The sequence below is a fragment of the Urtica dioica genome, chromosome 5 (assembly GCF_054948205.1).
Source record: "Urtica dioica subsp. dioica isolate 48M chromosome 5, U.dioica_male_clone48M_v1_H2, whole genome shotgun sequence".
In the NCBI taxonomy this organism is placed as follows: Eukaryota; Viridiplantae; Streptophyta; class Magnoliopsida; order Rosales; family Urticaceae; genus Urtica; species Urtica dioica.
The window spans coordinates 31395117-31418632 of record NC_142760.1 but is presented as its reverse complement, the minus strand read 5'-3'; the positions used below and the strand labels follow the sequence as shown (position 1 = coordinate 31418632).

Here is a 23516-nt window from a genome sequence, read left to right as displayed (position 1 = left end):
AGCTAAAAGAATTGTGGATGATTGGATTCCAAGTGCAAGATGGAGCCAACAATGAAGTGTTACGGTTGCGTGCCGTAGTACTCGGGACGTTATACGATTTTTCGACTCGATCTATTTATAGGATGAATGGACAAGGGTATCTTGCTTGACCCACGTGCATCTCTGAAATGCCATCTCTGAAAGTTAAAAATAGAATTGTCTACTACGACCATCGTTGATACTTGCCTAATTCTCACCGATTGAAGAAAAGTAACGATCACTACATAGTTCATAATGAGAGACGCCCTAAACCGAAGAAGTTGACTTCAAAAAACATACTCAATCAGTTGACTAGTGTTTCTTACAAGATAACTAACAAATAGGCTTGCTCTATGAAAAGAAAACGATAGCGAGAATCGTGCGAACTGAATTGGACCAAAAAAGCATCTTTTATGAGTTTCCATACTAGTCAGAGTTGGAGTTGAAGCACAACATGGACTTCATGCACATAGAGAAGAACGTGTGCAAGAATCTTCTCGGGACTATGCTCTGCTTAAAAGTGAAGAATAAGGACACTGAGAAAGCGAGGCATGATTTGATTGACTTATAGATCAAGTCCATTTTGCATTTGAAAAAACAAGGGGATGAGTTGTACAGACCACCAGTTGTGTACACTTTAACCCTTTAGCAAAGGCAGCGGCTTACGGAGTTCCTCCAATCTGTCAAATTTCCAGATGGCCTTGCTGGAAATTTAAAGAAAAACGTAACTACTGATGGGAAGTTGACAGATTTGAAGTCTCACGATTTCCACGTGATCTTACAAAGGTTGTTGGCTGTAGGTATCCGCCATTTGTGCCAAAGACTATACAAGATACGATCGCTAAGCTTTGCAACATTCTTAAGTTAATAAGTTCTAGAACTTGAGAGTGAAAGATTTCGAAAAAGCGCAAGATTCCATTATGTAGATCTTGTGTAGCTTGAGATCATTTTTCCACCTGTATTTTTCACGATCATGGTTCATGTAGCGATTCATCTACCAGTGGAAACATTTTATGGCAACCTGGTGCATATGAGGTGGATGTATCGACTTGAGAGATACCTTGGTGTTGGGGATTAAATATGTTAGTATCGGTCATGAACAATCGCTCCAACACCAAATTGTTAATGGAATACCTTTATCGGGAATATAACTGTGCGGGATAAATAATTACGCTATCTAGCTAATTAATTATACAATTGTATGATATAGATTTTTTTAAATGAGTAGTAAACACTAGAGAGCAATTCTAGCAAAAAATTTATAAGAGATGAAGGGAATATCATAACACTTACAGGTTTAAGTTCAGCTACAGAAACTTCCAATCGAGTTCTTCAAGATCCAATTTTGAGCTCCAGTTACTCGATCTTCAAGCTTTGGTCTCCGGTCTTGAATCTTCGAGAACGACGACTGGACTCTCATCGTTTGGATCTCCAGTGGATGACACCGTAATCTTCCAATATATAATCTCCGAATGAACAAGAATAAAGTGTGGGTTCTCTCGTTATCTCACACCGACTACTGATCTAGGAGTTCGGGTCCTATCGTGTTTTTTTGGATTGGAATCATGAATTCCAAGGGAGATGGATAGAGAGAAAAATCGGCCACCACAGATGGAGATAAAGTGTATCACACGTGTGTCGTTTTTTTATTCTTCATGACCCTTATTTATAATGGTAGGATGAAGATATTTTAGGAAGCCATTAGGGTTTCTTTATGGTCCTATATTCTTTCTTATTTTGTAGTTAAGCATGAACCATTGGATCTTGACTGCAAATCTTACTTTTTTCTTTCGTCCATCATATCAGAATCTAGGATATTATATTTCCTAATTTTCTCCTATATTTAAAGAATCTAGATATTTGAGAATAAAAAGGACAATATCTTATTTCTTTATTTAATAGAGAGAATGAAATATTAGGAAATTATCCATGAGAGATAATGAATGAAAATATCTTATTTTCTTATTTAATGGAGATTGAATATCTCAGCCATTATTCTTCCAAGGTATTAGGAAATTAATTATGAGAGAGAATAAATGACAATATCTTATTTCCTTATTTAATAGAGAAAGAATATTTTAACTATTATTAGTCTCTCTCTTATTTATTTAGTTACATGATTTCTTTTCCATAAATCTAGCAACAAATCAAATAGAAAATATTGGGTATTTAAACCCTATAGTAGGAGGCCAACATAGGTGTATTTGGCTTTGGAGTTTTTGAATTTTACAGTGTACATGAGGCTCAGCTTAAAATTCAATTAATTAAATACTTGTTCCAACAATAAATAATTAATTCAAGAATGAATATTTAATTCAGCAAAATAGGCAAATTTCCGAATGAATGCTGCTAAGACAATTTACAGATGTGAGATTGTAAATAATAAATCTTATTATCATTTATATCAGAGCCGACTCAGAGACTATGAACCTAGTAACAGAAGCTCCTACAAATCTGATTAAAAATAGATGAAAAAGTCATTTCTCTTGTTTAATCGAATCGTCAATCTTGGTGACACCGCACAAAATAAGCCAAGACTGCACTATTCTTATTACTAGAATTATATTTTACTCAACATAAGAGTGTCCATTGATATAGTCAGTTCATGAGCTTAATCTTCTAGCTTCAACTCGTATCAAGAAAGGTCAATTATTATGTTATACCTTTCTTGATACATATGAGCCATAAGCATCTTTGCTTCCCCAAGGAAAGATTCTTTCGTACGTACTTACTACAAAAGTGTGAACAATCAAGCTGCTCTGGAATAACCCTTAGGTGAGTGAACAGTGACCTTTTTTCAGTAAGGCTGGATTCCGTATATGTGAATCACTTTCCGCTCAGATCATATCCCGAATTCCCAAGACATAATTATTCTGGCATCTTCAAGTAGCCATTAACGAATGATTCAAAGAACACGGTTATACAATCCAGAAGTGCATGACCCCTTCAGGATTTAGATTAAGTCTCATTGTGGTCATCATAGCGATCCTGATTGGTGTCAATGTTTTAAATTCAAAGAATTTCGCCAAACTTCGACGGCGGCACCGCTGCCAGAGCATAAACGGCCGGCGAAATACAAATTTTTCGTTTTGTCGTCGTTTTCGCCGAAAGTTGTCGTTTTTCATTTTGTGTCATTTTTCGTCGAAATTCGTCAATTTTCGGTTTATGTCGTTATTCATCAACTATCGTTTTTTTTATTTGTGTCGTTTCAAGCTCAGTAATTGAAGGTGAGACTGAGATTCGAACCCAAGGCACCTGTGTCAGATGCTCAACATATACCACTTAGCTATGTTTTCACTTTGTTACAATATGTATAAGTTTAATATAAGATTTGTAAATAAAAAATTTATACTATGATAAATTCATATAAAAAAAATAATAAACTTATAAAACATTATAAATTAAATTATAAAAAATATATCACATAAAAACTTAAAAATCTCATCTAGATTTAAAAAATTATATATATATAATACATAGATATATCCACATATATATGCATAAATTTGTGTATTAGGTATAAATACGTTATGTGAGATTGAAATTAACAAGTTGTGAGTATTGAAATATTGGATATTAATTTGGTGTAAAAATAGTTACGTATTGAAGATTATAATATATAGTTGCCATAAATCTTAAGTTTAAAAACTAATAGATATAATATCATGTATATATATATACACTGTCGGTTTTCATCGAAAACGGTATTCGAAAACGTCATTTCATTTGCCCTTTTCCACATTTTTTCCGTTCGGTTTTTCGTTGGCGTGTTGAATTTTCGTAAATAAAGAGGCTCGAAACGGTATCAAAAACGGTATTTCAAACCTTTGTTATTTGTCATAACGGTACTTAAACGACAAATCAACAACCAAAGTCTGCTAAGGTTGTACACTTACCAAAATGTAGAATGCTCTAACAAGGTGATCAACCTTCACTTGCGTTCCACATTTATGTTTTAGATACAGCTATCCAGGCATGTATCAATCATCGATCAAGTTTTAATTCACCGTCCGAACTTAGATGCCCAACATGTAATTCAGTTTGATACGGAGACTAAAAATGATAGTTGTTATTGATTCTAACTAGACGGGATATACCGACTCCGATTTTCAAGCGGATAAGGATTCCAGGAAATCCACTTCGGGATATGTGTTCATCCTTAATGGTGGAGCTGTTGTGTGGAGGAGTATTAAGCAATCTTGCATTGCTGACTCCACAATGGAAGCAGAATATGTGGCTGCTTGTGAAGCATCCAAAGAGTCTGTATGGCTTAGAAAATTCCTTAAGTATTTGAAAATTCTTCCAAACGTCGATGAGCCCATGACCCTTTATTGTGATAATAGTGGGGCTATCGCTAACTCAAAGGAACCTCGAAGCCATAAGCGCTCTAAGCATATTGAGAGGAAATACCATTTGATTCGAGAGATCGTGCAGCGCGGAGACGTGGAAGTGAAGAAGATCTCAACGGTGGACAACCTAGCAGATCCTTTCCCAAAAGCCCTAGCGAACAAGGTCTTCGACCAACATCGAGAGGGATTAGGCATGAAGGAATACACAAATCTTCTTTGAGTCAAGTGGGAGTTTGCTGTCAATGGTGTCCACAAGAAGAGTTGTAATCCTTATATTGTACATTTGATGTAATAAAGTCTCATGAAGACTCTTGCTTGTAATTGCTTATTCATTAATAAAAAGTTGAAACGTTCATTCACTCTTCCTTGTCTGTTTGAAGCTTTATGATAAAACATTAGTCTTTAGTCCACAAACAAACTTAACAACTTGCGAAGAGACAAATGTAGATTTGCATGAACAAACTCTTCGTAGTTTGCTTAAAACGATATATTCGCAATCTAAGGGTCAAAAGACTATTGACCTCGGTATGATTGTTAGAAGAATCTATGATGTCTGGTTATGAGACATTGAGAGTTGGAGACTCTATAGTTCTTCTAGGTATCTTCCGAATGTACTGAATTGACCAGTGCACTTCTAGAGACAAGATAAGAACAAACCATTTAACCTCTTATGTCTCGAAGTCACTACGTATGAATTGCATCGTGCTTACCTTAATCCTGAAATGAGAATGTCATTTCGCACCTTACGTATTCTCATTTGAGAAAGTCCGAGTTCGGACTCACTATGTGATTCCGAACAGGGCCTATTGGTGAAGTACTAAGTTGTGAGAATGTCATGAGTAACTTTGTGAAGATCTCATAGATATGGAATTCATGTACAAGATTGCTGAAATGCAATGTATATCACATCATGCTTTGTTCCTTGGAGTGTGAATAAATGAACTGGCCAGTGTCCAAATTGAGTCTTGACTCTTTTGGATGAAACAATGTGACTTGTTAGCTCCTCGTCAATACGTTGTTTCTAACTTATTCACAAGCGACAAAGGAGTTGAGGAAAGAACAGCTAGAAGAGTAAAATGGTAATTTTGTAAATTCCGACTAGCTGATGATATTCATGAAGGGTAAACACTGATAATATTCTGTGAATCCACTCATTACAATTAGGTTGAATTCTTGAGTAGAAAATAAATTCATTTGAACTGAGAGATTTTCAGTGTCAACTCTTTAGTGGAGTCAGTTGACATTAAGCTAAACTTGGAAAAGGTTTGTGAACTTTTGAGTCCAAGTATTTAGCTCAAGCTTTGTTCATTTGGATCCATGAGGTCACTATCACGAATCACATCGAGTAGGAATAGTTAAACTGGAAGCTAAGTCAAAACAAGAACGAAAATTGTCAAAAGGGTATTTTTGTCTTTTGAGACATAGGATGAAATGAATGTTAATAAATTTTTTGACAAGGTCATTTGATGACTAAATGTCACTCGGCCAAATTAGAATAATTGGGCCTTGTGAATTGATTTCATTTCATAAGAATTTTATTGAAAATTCTTAATGGGCTTTTCTCATGTTGTCATGAACAAATGAAGAAGCTTCTAGAAGCTCCTTCTAGAGAGCATGATAGGCGCCCAAATACCCAAGAGAAAGAGAGAATATTTTGTGCATAAATGTATCAAGATACTTGCCAAAAGAAAAAGAGGAAACAAATTTCATCTAAGAAGAACAAAGAGAATCGGCCAAGGCACCCAAAAAGGGAAACAAAAGAGGAAACAAATCCCTTGGGGATTTGCATGAGGTGGGCGCCCATTTTGGAGAAGTGGGTGATAAGGGATTACTCATAAAGGCTTGGAAAATAAGAGGAAACTACTTCTTTCCAAGGCCAACCCTTCTCTTATAAATACCCCACCGCATTCCCCTCATTTCATTCATTCCACATAAGTTAGAGATTGAGAGCCTCTCTCTCTAGACCTTGTGGCCGACTCCTCTCTCTCTCTCTCTAGTCAATTTCGTTTTATTGTTTTGGTACCTAAGTCCTCATTCGACCTAGTGTTTAGCTCTGCGACTTCAAGACTCGTTCTTAAGTCGTAGTGTTTAAAAGTGCCCACACACTAATTCCTTTTCTCTCGAGTGATTTAGTGATAGAAACTTTCGTGGTTGCTCGAGTTGCCGAGGAAGGAAGAGAGACGTGCTGCGATGGGAGACAAACGTTGCAACCTTTTTCCAAAAGCTTCTCAACGTTCAAGCGTCTAAAAAGGTTAGTAAACGTCTATGCTCATATTAGTTTTTATTTACATGTGCTTTCTCTTTGTCTAGGTTAGTAAAAACTGTTATACTTGAAAAAGAAATTTTTTAAAATTCCGCCGCTTACCGAAGCGTTAAACTTTTTCTTAAACCCTAGATCAATTCCAACAGAGCTCTACAACGTTGTCTGCGGGTCCTTTCAAATCGCTCATAAGTATCCAAGATGTGTGATTAACAGCATCAAGAACTCGTCATCATATGATAATCAATGAATCACTCGAAATAGCGGTATATGTGTGACTGTGGATGAGTATGTTTTCTACGGTCGAATGGAAGATGTCATCGTGATGAATCATAGACATAATTGTCGTGTCGTATCATTCAAATGCATATGCTATGGTGACAAATATGATGCAAGGAAAAGAGTGCACGGTGATAGGATCTATGGTACAACAAGTGCTTAGGCCATGAAAGAGTGATTTACGGACAATCCGTACATACTCGCAACTAAGGCGAAGCAAGTCTTTTACATAAAAGTTTAACGCTTCTTCAAGCGGCGGAATTTAAAAATTTCTTTAAAACAAGTAAAAACGATTTTACTAACCTAGACAAAGAGCAAGCACATGTTATATCAAATTAAAACTATCTAAAAGCAATTACTCATTTACTATACTTTATGTAGCTTGATCGTTGAGAAGCTTGTGGAGGTTGTATCGCTTGTCTCCCCACGCAGCTCGTCTTTCTTCGTTCTTCGGGATCTCGAGTAACCACGAAAGTTTCTATCACATAAATCACTCGAGGTAATAAGGAATTAGTGTGTGGGCACTTTTAAACACGACGACTCAAGAACAAGTCTTAGAGTCGAAGAGCAAAAACAAAACGCTATGTCAAATGTGGACCTAGGTGCCAAAACAAAAACGAAAAGGGAAGAGAGAGAGAGACAGGGGCGGCCAATATTCTAGAGAGAGAAGCTCTCAATCTCTAAAATTGTGGGATGAGAAACAATGAGAATGAAAGCTCTATTTATAGGAGAAGGATTACCTTCAAAATGTAGTTTCCTCTTTTCTATAGAATATCACATATTCATGAGCAAATCTTATTTCCTCTTTTTCATACCTCACGGACATCCAACATGCTTCATCAAAGCCTTGGATTTGTTTCCTTATTTGGTTGCCTCTCTCTTGGCCGAAATCCTCTTTGCTTCTAGAAGCAAAATTTGTTTCCTATTTTTCTTTTGGCAAGTATCTTCATACATTAATGCATAAAATAAACTCTCTTTCTCTCTATGGTATGGACGAAATTCAGCCTTCTAGATGTTTCTTTATTTGTTCATGACAACATAAAAAAGACCCATTAAGAATTTTCACATAAAATTCCATAAAATGAAATTAATCCTCAAGGCCGAAATTCATTGAAATGGCCGTGTGGTTTAATTCATTTGTCATCATATGACAGTGTCAAAAAAACTTATTTATTGACATTCATTTCATCCTATGTCCGAAAGGACAAAAATACCGTTTACACAATTTTCGTAAAACTTGTCTAGTTCTTGTTTTGACTTAGCTTCTAGTTTAACTAATCCTACTCGAAATGACTTGTGACAGTGACCTCATGGATCCAAATGAACAAAGCATGAGCTAACATACTTGGACTCAAAAGTTCACAAACATTTTTCAAGTTTAGCTTAATGTCAACTGACTCCACTAAAGAGTTGACACAGAGAATCTCTCAGTTCAAATAAATTTATTTTCTACTAAAAAATTCTACTTAATTGTGATGAGTGGATCCATTGAACATTATCTATGTTTACCCTTCATGAATATCATCAGCTAGATGGGATTTACAAAATTACCATTTTACCCTTTTAGCTGTTATTTCCTCAACTCCTTTGTCGCTTGCGAATAAGTTAGAAACAATGTATTGACGATGAGCTAACAAGTCACATTGATTCATCCAAAAGAGTCATATGACTCAATTTGGACACTGGCCAGTTCATTTATTCACATTCCAAGGAACAAAGCATGAGGTGATATGCATTGCATTTCAGCAATCTTGTACATGAATTCTATATCTATGAGATCTTCACAAAGTTACTCATGACATCTTCATAACTTAGTACTTCACCAATAGGTCATGTTCAGAATCACATAGTGTGTCCGAACCCTGACCTTTTCAAATGAGAATACGTAAGCTATGAAATGACATGCCTCATTTAAGGATTGAGGTAAGCACGATGTAATTCATACGTAGTGACTTCGAGACATAAGAGGTTAAATGGTTTGTTCTTATTCTGTCTCTAGAAGTGCATTGGTCAATTGGATACCTTCAGAAGATACCTATGAAGAACTATAGAGTCTCCAACTCTCAATGCCCCATAACCAGACATCATAGATTCTCCTAATAATCATACTGAAATCAATAGCCCTTTGATCCTTAGATTTTGAATATACTGTTTTAAGCAAACCATGAAGAGTTTGTTCATGCAAATCTATATTTGACTCTTCATTTATTGTTAGGTTTGTTTAAGGACTAAATAATATAGTTTATCATAAAGCTTCATATAGACAATGAAGAATGAATGAACGTTTCATCTTTTATTAATAATTCAGCAGTTACAAGCAAGAGTCTTCGTGAGACTTTATTACATCAAATGTACATAAATAAAGACTACTACTCTTCTTGTAGGCACCATTGACAACACCAACGACTAGCGCGACTTCTGAGAAAGCAGTGAGAGGGGTCGAAGGTGAGAAAGTTGCTGGGTACGACCTGATACAGCAGACGTTCTGTCAGACCGTTGAGGAAAAGAAGAAGAAGATAAGAGTATTCTCCATGCGCCTAGGAGTGTATATTCGGGGCTCGATTCTGATGCACATCTCCAGCATGCCAGACATATCGCCTTAGTCTGTCGACGTTATTTTGACCGGACTCCATAGTGAGCTCACTTTTGTGTACAGAGATTCAGGGACTGGTGAAGTACGCTCAGCAGATTGCTATCGAGTCGAGATTGACGCTGCTATCATTTGCGATGCAAAGCGAATTGTAAAGTATAAAATTTTGAACCACTCGACTTGTAAATTCAAGTTTAATAAATGAGCTTCCATTGTTACAATTAAATTATTGAGTTAAATATGATCCTATTAGTTTCTCGAATCAATTTAAAATATTTTAAGGTAATAAAAAATCTCAGAATAACTAAAGGATTTATCGAGTTCGTCTCGAGTAATAAATTATTTTTCAAAGAAATATTTTGGAATTTAATTTGATAAATAAGAAACGAGAATTAAAATCCGTTATGTTATGGATTTAATAAATAATTTTGTGATGAAAGATTTAGTCGTAACAATTTTTCAGGACCCTTTTGAAAGGAATTTTGGAGGTAGGGTCCGTTTGAGGTTGTGAGAGAAAAGAAGGATTTAATGAATAAACATCATACTTTTGTTTAAAAGGAAAAATTATTTCTCTCTCCTCGTTCCTTATCTTAGATTTCTTCTTCTTCCCGTCTTCTTCTCCGCGCTCAAACCTGCAAGAGAAACGAAGAAGAGAAAAAAAAAAAAAAAAAACATAACCCAGCAACAACAACAGACAACAACAACCACAACCCACTCGCCATCATCAATCTTCTTCTTTCATCCTCTCTTCTTCCTCTCCTCACTCACTTCTTCTGCGCTCGGCCGACAGCTCAAGCCACTAAGCTCCATCTCGCGCGCTCTTCAGCTGAGAAGACTGCCGCGAGCCGCCGAGGACACCGACCGAGAAGAGACGCTGGAGAAGAGAGAGAGAGAGAGAGCGCGCGCCGAGGAGTCTGATTTCTTAGCCATCAAAGGTCAGAAATCTTCTTCCCCGAATCGATTTTGAAGTTAGGGTTTCGAATTGGGGGGTTTTTTATTACGTTGATGATTTTCGTGAAATTGAAATGTTAAGATGTTGGGTGTGCTCGGGTTGTGTTGGTTAGTACTCGGATTTGTGAATTGGAATATTTTCTTCTTTTTTGGCTGAAAATTGAAGATTGAGCATTCTTGGATTTTTTTATTTGGGGGTTTTAATTTCCAGAGCGTCTTTGATGATTCTTGGAGTTGTTTTATGCTCGGATTTGTGATTGAATTTGATTCCTCAAAGTTGTTCTTGAATTTGGACGAGTTTGGTCTCTGAAATTGTTTGGCCGTGTTATGTGGGAATTTAATTTTTGTGAATTTCGTCTGTTAGTCTCGTCTGATGATTTGTGTGAAATTGTTGTTGTTATTGATGATCTGATATTGTTGTTATTGTTGATTCTGAGTTAGAAATGTTGGGTTCGTTTATGTTCGGTGATGATTGGTTTAACGAGTTTGTGTTTTTCTTTCGGGCCGAGGCTGTTTTTCTGTGTGTATTGGATACGAGATTTGATTAAGAAATGCTAGATTGTTGGTTGTTTCTGATCTATTTGGCTGAAATTTGAATTTGGGTCGTTTATGTTTCGGGTTCGTTTCAGCCGGACTTTGAGTCGAATTACTCGTTTGTTTGAAACTCGGCCCAACAAGATGTGAACACCGAATCTAAGAATTGGGATTTTTGGTTTGAATTGGTCTTGTTTAGCGAATTAAAACTTGGTCTGAATTAAAGTTTTGGAATTGATAGCGTGGGAATTATTTTGTTGGTTTCGCTGATTTGATTACGTTAGTGTGATTTGAGAACTTGTTGCTCGGATTCCTTTTATTTCCGGTTTTGATTTGAAATTTTTTGATTGATTAAGGATTACGGGTCGTTTTTGTCGGAGTCTCGGGAATCTCTCAGGTCTCAATGAGAGATCGAGAATTTGGATTTCAAGGTTCGAGTCTGAGTTGAAATTATTGGTTGAGTCGTATCTGTGTTTGAATTTCACAGCTTATTCGCAAATCGAGTCGGGACGAGCAAGAGCCAGCGTTATCAAAAGCATCGAAGCCGGAGTTAGAAAAATCAGAAAAGAACAGATCCCGATCTAACCCGTGAACTCGTCAATCACTTTTTAGCGTTTAATACTCTCGAGTTAGATCGTAGATCTAATTATTTGGATTTATTCTTAAATAATCATGAATTATTTTTAAAGACATTCGAAAATTTAATTTCAGTTAATTATTTAGAATTCTCGGTTTGTATAATTTCGGATTATTTATTTAGTTAAGACTCGTTAAAAATAAATTGTTGGAATTTTATTTCGTACTATTTCTTCGGTATGAAAGCGTACGGGTCTTAAATACGATTAATTTCCGAAAGATCGAGAAAGTAATAAATTAAATTCTTGACCCCAAACTGACTCGCAACGAATCCTGACAACGAACATAAATCTCTTCAACGTTTCTGAATCGAATAACTAACAAAGTCTCAACTTTGGATTCTAGTTCTCTCGACGCTCTAGGACGTGTCAGATAGTCTTGGGAAGCGTGTAAAGCGAGACAACTCCTCTAGTCACTAAGTTTTCCAGTGAACTATTCCGGATAACTGGGGAGACCTAAGTCAATTACTTACCAAGGGAATAATCTTGTTTACGTGCATTTTATGTGATAGTAAAAGAAAGTAGGTGAATGCCTTAAAAACGAATAATCTCAAAGATTAAGGCTTCGACTGTTTTTCTCGAAAACTTAGTACGAGTTCGCCCGATAAGTTCAAACATAAATTTGTCAAACCCAACCTCTATAATTATCCCTTAAGTTCTGCGATTGACCCGTTAAAACGGGGGAGGCAGGAGAGCAGAGATCAACTTTCGGATTCGAATCGAAGGTAGAAGTACCGGGAGTCACGCCCCGAGTCTTCAACTTAAAACAATAACGAGCATGAAAGGGAAATGATAATACCTTCAGAGTTTATCTCGAGTCGCTCTCCTGTAAGTAGCATACGTGTGTACTCTGAGTGCTGTAGACTACCCAAACCTTAATGAACTGTTGACGGTGGTACCTACAAGTCATTGACTTGTATTGAGGACCATACCGGTCCGAATGACGCTGAGTACTCAAGCGAAGGAAAACTGAGTTCCCCATACCCCAATGAGACTGCTTCTCGAAACGCATGCTCATTGTCAGCTATAGACCCAGGCGGAGGCTCACTGAGTGCCCCGTGTTGCATTGGGACTGATTCGCAAAACGGGAGCCCATTGCCGACTGGAGACTCAAGTGGAGGACGTTGAGTGCCCTGTGCCGCAGTGGACAGCAATCACGAATCGATAGCTCGTTGTTGGAAAAGCTCGGCACACGCCGACGTCACGATGAAGACGGTACCATTAGTGGATCACAAACAAGCGATAAAACTCTCAGGCCGCCGGACGACTACAACTCGAAGTCTAAGGCTAGACTCTTGTCATTCTGAAAGTTATAGCGGGGGATGTGTGTAGCCTTGCGAACGACAAGTTCTAGTTAGAGTGTGCACACATTAGTCATGCTCTAGAACTGGTTAGATTTGCATTCTGCATTCTTATGTGCTTGTTCCCACGTTACATGATATGACATGGCATTAGTTGTTTTTCTTTCTACGTTAGACTCCCACTTGCTGAGTCAATCAACTCATAGTTTTATGACCATTGGTAATGTAGAGAAGGGCAAGGCGGCGATGTGAATGAAGAAACTGAAGACGAAGGCCGGACATGTATCTCTTGACCTATGGGCTAATGGGATCTCACCCAGGATCAACCTATTATATGATAGTATTTTGTTAAAGCCATGTATGTATACTTAAAGCCAGGAGCTTATATGTATATAAGAGTCATTATAAGACTCAAAGTTTGAATTGAGAAAAACGAAAAATTCTTCGGGATTTTCATTTAACCACTTTTGATACTTATGTATGATCGTACTTAAATTATGCTTAATATTAGTATCTCTGGTTATTATGTTTATTTACTTATTATCTTGATATTACATATGATGACGTGATTTTGATATGCGACTTGACCGACGTCGCGACTCGTGGGGCAGCGGGCGCTCACGGATCGTGACACAAATATTCTGTACCGCAAAGTCAAAATTATCGAGGAAGTTCAGACTCAAAATTTTGTGGCAAAAAAGATTTCGCCAAACAAGAAACGCCAAAGGGCATGAGTCAGGCTGAGTGGGAGAAGGCGATAGAAAGATTTGCTACATAAAAGATTACGGTAGTATTTTTAATGAAACTGTTATCTTCTATGAGCTAGAATTAACTCGATTTACGTTTTGCATAAAGCTTTTGAATGCAACAAAGAAAATCAGAAGAAGAAGAAGACAAAGAGTCGATAGGGGTCAATATCTTTCTTGGCTCATCATCGGATGCAAGTAAGTTGTTGATTCGTAAAATTTTAATTGCAATATTTAATAATTATATATTAACACGTTGCGTGTATTTTGATTAATACTTGCACATGAGGGAAAATTGGACCTCAGACTCGCACTAGAGACGTGGCAGCATAACCAACAAGATGTGGCCTCTATGTAAGTTGTAATGTTGCATTACTTTAGTTCTCGGGCGATGTTGAGATTGGGAAACTGGGATAGGTCTCTTGCACTCGCCACGATCCAGCGGTTAGCGATTTGCAGTCTACAATGCAATCTCAGCATGCCATGATAGAACAGATGCAGCGATAAAATCTTCGAGCTCACACAGAGCATGAGACCGAGTTAGTCGTCGCCCTCGACACTGCAGCCTCATAGTACGCCGTCTCCAGCTACAAGGGATGATGACCAGACCTCAGCTTCTGTAGAGTTCCAGCAAGAATGTCCTAGCGGCAACGATGCAAGAGGAGGCATCAGCGCATTCCGAGGCAGAGGCATTAGAAGATCATCCACAATGGAAAAATGGTTTCAAGCGCGAAAGATGTAGTTTTATATTTATTGTTAGCGAACAAAACGTTAGTTTAATGTTATTTTACAAAATATTTTGAATGTATAATATTTTATATTACGTTTTATAAGAAATTTTCATTCTGATTCTTATTTTCTAATTAAAATATATTAATTAAATTATTTTTAAAAAAATAACTATCCTATTGGATGCAAGTCGCATCCAATACTCTGCCCGTCAAAACGCGGGATTGACTATTGGATGCGACAAACCGCATCCAAAAGGTTCCCGCGATTTGGCGGGGAGGGTATTGAATGTGATAAGTCGCATACATTAATCTAATATCCTACCAAATTAAAATTTTAAGGATGCGATACTGGATGCGACTTGTCGCATAAAAAAAAACTCAACTCTTGGATGCGACTAGTCGCATGCAGGGTCAACAGATGCGGATTATTGAATGCGACTTTGTCGCATCCATTTTGATAATTGGATGTGATTTTGTCACTTTTGGATGCGAATTTTGTCACATCTAAAAGTGTTTTTTCCCTAGCAGTGATCGGATCATCGGAGGCAATGAGAGAGAGAGAGAGAGAGAGAGAGAGAGAGAGAGAGAGAGAGAGAGAGAGAGAGAGAGAATTTGAATTCTTTAAAAATTATGCCCAAAATTTAAGTCAATTTTTAAGTTTTCATCTACCACTTATAAAGAAAATTTTAGAGCGAAATTTCCCTCCTATTCTAACATGGTAAAAATTTTGGTGAATTTTTTTGTTTTTTAATATGTACACTATATTTTTATATTGCAGTAGTGGATTTGAAGCTAATAAGTATCGTTTTATATTTGAATTAAGTTTAATAAACCCCATGAAATTGATGACTGTAGTCTATTTTCACAGACTCCATTTTTGGACCAAAACGTAGTTTTCTTTAAAAAATATTTGTAGCTGATAAACAGTTTTGTAATACTGAAAACTGTTTCTAATGTTTAGAATCAACTTGTTGGTTCTATCCTACTTAAAAATTGGATTGTTACAAGTAATTTGTCGCTTTTAAATTATTATTAGAAGAGATATGCTGCTTTTTAAAAGTATTTGTTGCTTTTAAAAGCAGTAATATTTTAGCTGTAGTATGACTTCGAACTCGGTGAACGCTATTAAAATGGTTTTAATGGATTGACGACCACTAGTAAAAGTTAAACTATAACTTAAAAAAAATATGAACATTAAGTGTGACTTTAAATGTCGGAATGTGGTACCTAGGATAGCCTAGTGGTAATTCCACACCACCTCATGTGTGGAGGTCGTGGGTTCAATCCCCACTGCAGCAAAGCTGCCTTCAAAAAAAAAAAAAAGTGTGACTTTAAAAATAGGGAGTTTTCCAAAACTAGGAGTAAATAAAGAGCAAATGACTTTTTTGGACGTTTTTTTTAAAAGGTCAGCAATAGGACCTCTTCATTTATTTCTATTTATGTAATTACCATTATACCCTTATTTATTTTCTATTTATTTTTTTAAAGAATCCTAAAAACTAAACCCTACTCTCAATCTCTCTTTTCTTTTCTTTCATTTCGGCTTCATCTTCTCCACTGCACTTGTTTCATCTCCTCAATTGTCTCCGTCGCATCTCCTCCATTGGCGTCGTGTCTCATTGTTGTCGTCCGGGTGTCTGGAGTCAGCCGGCGTCCGTCCTCTCTCTCTAACTTGACGGCCATCCCTCCTCTCTCTCTTAGTTCGCGCCGTCCGTCGTCTTCCAAGGCCATCCACCTTCGCCGTCGTCTCTCTCTGCCCTTTCCGGCGCAGCAAGCTCCCACATTGACACTATTTTCGCTCTTTATTCCGGTAAGCTCCCTCATACATAGCCATTGTGGTTACAGTGTTTGTGACCAACGTTGTCACGAAAGCTTCAGCATGACTCAATATTTCGTGACAATATAGTCACAAAACGAAATTATTTCATGACTGTCACGAAACTAAATTATTTCATGACACCCATAGTCACGAAAGCTTCAGCATGACTCAATATTTCGTGACAATATAGTCACAAAACGAAATTATTTCGTGACACTATTGTCACGAAATTAAATTATTTCGTGACACCCATAGTCATGAAAGCTTCAGCATGACTCCATATTTCGTGACAATATAGTCACAAAACGAAATTATTTCGTGACACTATTGTCACGAAATTAAATTATTTCGTGACACTATTGTCACGAAATTAAATTATTTCGTGACACTATAGTCACGAAACTAAAGTCTGCAATGACAAACATGAACGATATTATATAATATGGATTCAAGTGCTTACTATATATCTGCGCATATAATAAAGTTTTATGAGAAAATAATTTAATGTGACTTTATCTCCACTATTTGCAGTTATGAAAGACATTCATAGCGGTAGATGGGTGAAACATGAACGATACGAGTCTGGCCCTGGGTGTGTAGTGGGAATCTTAATACCGGCAAAAGCAACGTACGAGGTGTTTATGCAGCTATTGTATGCCACGCTCAATCGCTCACCTAAAAATCAAGTCCTCCGTGTTTCTTATGAGACAGAAGGGTCGGTACCCCCAGTAAGTATTGACTCCGACCTAAGTTTGAAATGTTACTTGCATCTTCGGAAGGAGAAACCGGACAGATCCAAATTTAGTTTGGTAGTAGATATGGAGCCATTGAAGCAAGAGCCGTTGGTTTCGGACTCAGGCGTTGGTTCAACTCCGAACATCGGTCAACCAGCATAAGCGGACATTCAGGCTAGTTCTCCTAAGTCGGAGGCTAGTTCTTTCGAGATCCCCGACCCGAATCAGAGTCATTCAGGCACACCATGGCAGACCCCTCCGCGTTCAGGCACTCCAAAACGGTTTAGTACGCCTTGCTCTAGAACGAGGAGGACGAGTCAATGCGCTATGCCTTCCACGGATAACCAAAATATGCATCCTGACCTTGATGTGTCAGATATTCACTCTCCGCTGAGACTAGTCAAAGGAGGATTGTACGCCCACAAAGCAACTCTGAAGAAACATTTATGCATGTTAGCAATCACCAAACATTTTACGTTCAAGACGAAGACTTCTAACAAACGGTATATCCATGTTGTTTGTCGAGATGACTCATGCATGTTAGCAATCACCAAACATTTACGGTATATCCATTTTACATTTATGCATGTTAGCAATTACCAAACATTTACGGTCTGTTCGTGGAGTAAAAAAGACTACATCCGAGATCTTTGAAGTGAGGAGGTGACTTATTACTTATTTCTACATTGATATTATCGTGGTCACCCGAAATTAACGTTGCTCTTACATTATTGCAGGTATGATTCTGAGCACACGTGTGCTACACAATTCAGACAAGGAGAACATCATCAGGCTACGTCCACATTTGTAGGCGAGACTATGAAACACAGGTACATCGATCCCTCATGTTCACCATGCAAACCCAAAGACATCATGTCCTACATGCAACAAGATTTTGGAGTGGACATGTCCTACAAAAAAGCATGGAGGTCAAGACAGGCGGCACTATCATCATTGTTTGGCACCGATGATGCATCGTATAGATCTCTGCCTAAATTCATGTACATGTGGTCGACTAACAATCCAGGTTCGTCATTCGACCTTGTCACAACTCCTCGATCCCACCGTTTCAAATACTTCTTCATGTCGTTTAGTGCTTGGAAAAGGGGGTGGAAGTATCTACGGCCCGTAGTTATCATCGACGGCACTTTTTTGAAGAGTTACTATAAAGGCACACTGTTTTCAGCATGTGGTATGGATACGAATGAACAAGTTTACCCCCTCGCGTTCGGCGCTGGTGATTCAGAATCTACTGAATCGTGGGTTTACTTCTTGACAAGGTTAAAGGAAGCAATCGGGGAGAGGTCACATCAGGTCATAGTGTCTAACAGGAACGCGGGAATCATTAACAGTGTGAAAAAGGTTTTCACTAACTCAGACCATGGTTATTGCATGTTTCATCTTTTGAAGAACGTGAAGAACCAAATCAAAGGTCTATCAAAAGAGGTGAATTGGACGTTCTATGCTGCAGCAAAGGCATACACGTATGCAGAGTTTGAAAAGTATATGCTTAGGATAGATGAGGAAGATCCAAGAGTCCGAGCGTATCTTCAGAACGACGTAGGCTACGAAAAATGGGCACGTAGTTTCTAAACGGAGAAGAGGTACTCAATAATGACATCAACCAATGCCGAGTCGCTGAATGCAATGAATGTCAAACCGAGAGAGTTCCCGATTGCCAAGCTATTTGATTTTCTCCAGGAGAGAATGAGTAAATGGTTTTACGAACGTAGAGAAAAAGCGTTGGGAACGTTGACAATCCTTTGCGTTGACGCGAATAAAAAATTTGAAGAATACCACGCTAAGTCTACTGGACTGGGGGTACGTGATAGGCATTCAATTTTTAATTTTTTTTTATAATATGTTTTTTATTATAACCCGTAAACAAAATGGTATTGGGTGCGGAACAAGTGCATCCATCATCGGTGTACGAGTTTGAAGTCGTTGATAGAGAGGGGCAAAAGTGGGCTGTAAATTTGAGAGAGAAGACATGTAGTTGCCTTGTCTTTCAAATTGACAACTTTATCTGTCCCCACGGCATTGCGGCTTGCGGTTTTCGAAACTTCGCAGTTGAGAAGTACATATCAAATTACTACACCACCGAATATTGGAGAAGTTGTTATGCAGGTGTAATTCATCCAATTGGCGGCGAGGAGTCGTGGAATTTTCCAGAGGAAGTCACGCAAAAAATAGTAAATCCACCTCATGTTGCGGCTCGTGCCGCCGGAAGACCGAAAAAGAAAAGAATACCCTCTCAATGGGAAGGGGATGAGGATAGAAGGAATAAATGCAGTCGGTGTGGTGGAGTAGGACATAATCGAGCCACATGTCGCAACGCGATCCCGACCCACCATAGCCGACCCCGAACATGAGCTCGATTGTTCCTTTTTTTTTTAACTTTTTATTTGATGTACCAATTTGGATTTGTACTTTACTTCATTTCTCACTTAGTTTGTTATGTTTGTTATGGATTTTTATATTTCTCATTCGTGACGTTTTAGTCCCACTAAACAATTTACGTGACGTAAACATCACGAAATCTATTGTTTTACTGACAGAGAAGTCACGAAATAACAATTCTTCGTGACATAGAAGTCACGACATCAAATTGTTTCGTGACAGAGAAGTCACGAAATCATCATTTTTCATGACATAGAAGTCACGACATCCAATTGTTTTGTGACAGAGAAGTCACGACATCATCATTTTTCATGACATAGAAGTCACGACATCCAATTTTTTCGTGACAGAGAAGTCACGAAATCATCATTTTTCATGACATAGAAGTCACGACATCCAATTGTTTCGTGACAGAGAAGTCACGACATCATCATTTTTCTTGACATAGAAGTCACGAAGTTCGAGCCATCTTCGTGAACCATGATATCTTTCGCTGTTTTGACCGAGTTGGTATTTGGGATATGGATATTTAATAGCAATAAATGGCATTCAAAGCAATTAAATTACTGAACAACCAACTTTGGAAGTTAGGTAAGAATATTTATTTTAGCATTTACTTACCACAAAAGTTAGGTAAGGAATCCTCATATTTATCCGACCTTTGATATTTACCTCATATCAAACTGATAATATTGTTCGAACGAGTCTAACGGTGAAATGGACGCTAAAGATCCAACGACGAAGGGAAGCGATTCGAATAAAAAGGTGTCGACGGTGAATGAGACGTCGGAGATGCCTTCAGGAAGTGCAAACTCGACCGCAAGATATTACATGATTCCATCTCCGCGCCCTCCCAGGAAATTAAAGAAGTGTCATGACATGAGCGACGCTGAATACAACGAGTATGTAGAGATGTATGCAGGTGAGGATTACAAATCTCCGGTTTTGATGGCTAACTCCGTTCTTCAAGAAATATTCGGCGAGAATTGGGAGGAATTTTTGAAATCAAAGGGAGCTATTGTCGAAGACCATAAAGATTTGCCGGCTTGCCAAAGGGGGGTGGACGGAAAGAAATAAAATGTAGTTCGAGATGAGGTACTCAATGTTTTAATGTCTAGACGATATCACATGTTTTAAAACTATTTGTATAATTCTCCTCCTATGTTCATATGTTTTTAAGACTTTTTCTTGATGTACTAATGTTGGGTATGGACTTTTTTTCCAATTTCGTGACAGGACGTCACGAAATCCCTATGTTTCGTGACAGGAACGTCACGAAATCCCCATTTTTCGTGACAGGAATCCCCATTTTTCGTGACAGGAACGTCACGAAGTCCCCATTTTTCGTGACAGGAACGTCACGAAGTCCCCATTTTTCGTGACAGGAACGTCACGAAGTCCCCATTTTTCGTGACAGGAACGTCACGAAATCCCCATGTTTCGTGACAGGAACGTCACGAAATCCCCATTTTTCGTGACAGGAACGTCACGAAATCACCATTTTTCGTGACAGGAACGTCACGAAATCCCCATATTTCGTGACAGGAACGTCATGAAGTCCCCATTTTTCGTGACATGAACGTCACAAAGTGCCATTTTTCGTGACAGGAACTTCACGAAATCCCCATTTTTCGTGACAGGTACGTCACGAAATCCCCATTATTCGTGACAGGAACGTTATGACATCCCCATTTTTCGTGACAGGAACGTCATGACATCCCTTTCTAGACTCTTAAATGAGTTGTTTTGGGAGGACTACCAACGCTATTAATCAAAAAATTCCATCATTAAGGAGAAATTAGAGTTGAAAACGACATGTCGGACGACATGACGTTCAACCTCATTCACCTATGTTCATATGTTTAGAGTACTTTAAATTCTGTCCCTTTGAGATGATGAAATGAAATGGGACAAATTAATGTATGTCAACAACACTTCACGATACAAAACACATTAGTTCGTCAAGATGTTCTAGGTAAGTAGAACTCACTTACCATTTATCCTTCTCATATTTTCTTGATATTCTAGGTAAGTAGAACGGCTGTCCATTTATTTTTCAAATTTTATCCTTTTAATATTCATAACAACCATTGATCCCCTACGACGGATTTAATGAAAAGAAGAAGAGATTTCTCATTAAATTCCATCAAAGGGAAAAATTTCGTGACTGGTATGTCACGAAAACGTACCGTTTCGTGACTTGAAGACTTCATTTTTGTGACAGGAACGTCACGAAATCCCCATGTTTCGTGACAGGAACGTCACGAAATCCACATTTTTCGTAACAGGAACGTCACTAAATCCCCATATTTCGTGACAGGAACGTCACGAAGTCCCCATTTTTCGTGACATGAACGTCACGAAGTCCCCATTTTTCGTGACATGAACGTCACGAAATCCCCATTTTTCGTGACAGGAACGTCACGAAATCCCCATTTTTCGTGACAGGAACGTCATGACATCCCCTTCTAGACTCTTAAATGAGTTGTTTTGGGAGGACTACCAACACTATTAATAAAAAAAATCCATCATTAAGGAGAAATTAGAGTTGAAAATGACATGTCGGACGACATGACGTTCAACCTCATTCACCTATGTTCATATGTTTAGAGTACTTTAAATTATGTCCCTTTGAGATGATGAAATGAAATGGGACAAATGGATGTATGTCAACAACACTTCACGATACAAAACACATTAGTTCGTCAAGATGTTCTAGGTAAGTAGAACTCACTTACCATTTATCCTTCTCATATTTTCTTGATATTCTAGGTAAGTAGAACGGCTGTCCATTTATTTTTCAAATTTTATCATTTTAATATTCATAACAACCATTGATCCCCTACGACGGATTTAATGAAAAGAAGAAGAGATTTCTCATTAAATTCCATCAAAGGGAACAATTTCGTGACTGGTATATCACGAAAACGTACCGTTTCGTGACTTGAAGACTTCATTTTCGTGACAGGAACGTCACGAAATCCCCATGTTTCGTGACAGGAACGTCACGAAATCCCCATTTTCGTGACAGGAACGTCACGAAGTCCCCATTTTTCGTGACATGAACGTCACGAAGTGCCATTTTTCGTGACAGGAACGTCACGAAATCCCCATATTTCGTGACAGGAACGTCACGAAGTCCCCATTTTTCGTGACATGAACGTCACGAAGTGCCATTTTTCGTGCAGGAACGTCACGAAATCCCCATTTTTCGTGACAGGTACGAATGATAAATATAAAAATTAAAAAAGAGGTATTTTTCAATACCTCATTTTATTATTTTGTAGTTGTTTAACTTGAGTACGGTACGACCTTCGAACCCGTGACCTAGAGGAAGCCACATAGCAATCGTCTAGGCTATCGGGAGAGTCGTGATAGGTGGAGCACTAAATTTAAATTTATACAATTAAAAGCTGGAGTTCAGGTTAGACTCGTTATACTCATTGTTCGTGACAGGAACGTCACGAAATCCCACTTTCGTGACATTATATTAATTTTCGTGACAGAGAAGTAACGAAGTGCCCATTTTTCGTGACAGAGAAGTAACGAAATCCCCATTTTTCTTGACAAGAACGTCACGAAATCCCCATTTTTCGTGACAGGAACGTCACGAGATCACTATTTTCGTGACAGGAACGTCACGAAGTCCCCATGTTTCGTGACAGGAACGTCACGAGATCACTATTTTTCGTGACAGGAACGTCACGAAGTCCCATTTTTTCGTGACAGTAACGTCACGAGATGCGTACCAATTAAGAGACATCAAGAATCTATTTGGCGTTGTTATGAAATCATATGAATTGTATTTCATATAATCACATCCAAAAGAGTATAGAGTTACATATTTAATAATTTACTGGCCCCTATACATACTTATAAAACATAGACCATGTCTTCGTGACGACCTTGTCACACAAATTCTACAAAGGAGAATTAAGAGTCACACCGCCATCACAAAGACATTCCATAAGAATACACTTCACCCTATTTATAAGATTTGGATCACTAATCACTTCTCCTACTTTCAATTCTCTTCGTCTGACTCAACATTGTTTGCGATCTTTAATGCCCCGTGCTTGTACAACTCGGTTGTCATCTTCTTTCTGTACATGGAAATATTGTCTTGATGCAAACTACTCACCGGAATCCCATGGATCATAAATTCGGCG

At 38.0% G+C, this 23516-nt stretch overlaps 1 long non-coding RNA gene across 1 annotated transcript; it reads left to right on the top strand.

Moving 5' to 3' along the window:
* Positions 1-10072: 10072 nt before the first annotated feature.
* LOC149397890 (uncharacterized) lies at positions 10073-11706 on the top strand. Its single transcript, XR_016297149.1, has 2 exons — positions 10073-10431; positions 11469-11706. It is a non-coding gene; the product is annotated as an uncharacterized LOC149397890 (long non-coding RNA).
* The last annotated feature ends 11810 nt before the right edge of the window (positions 11707-23516 follow it).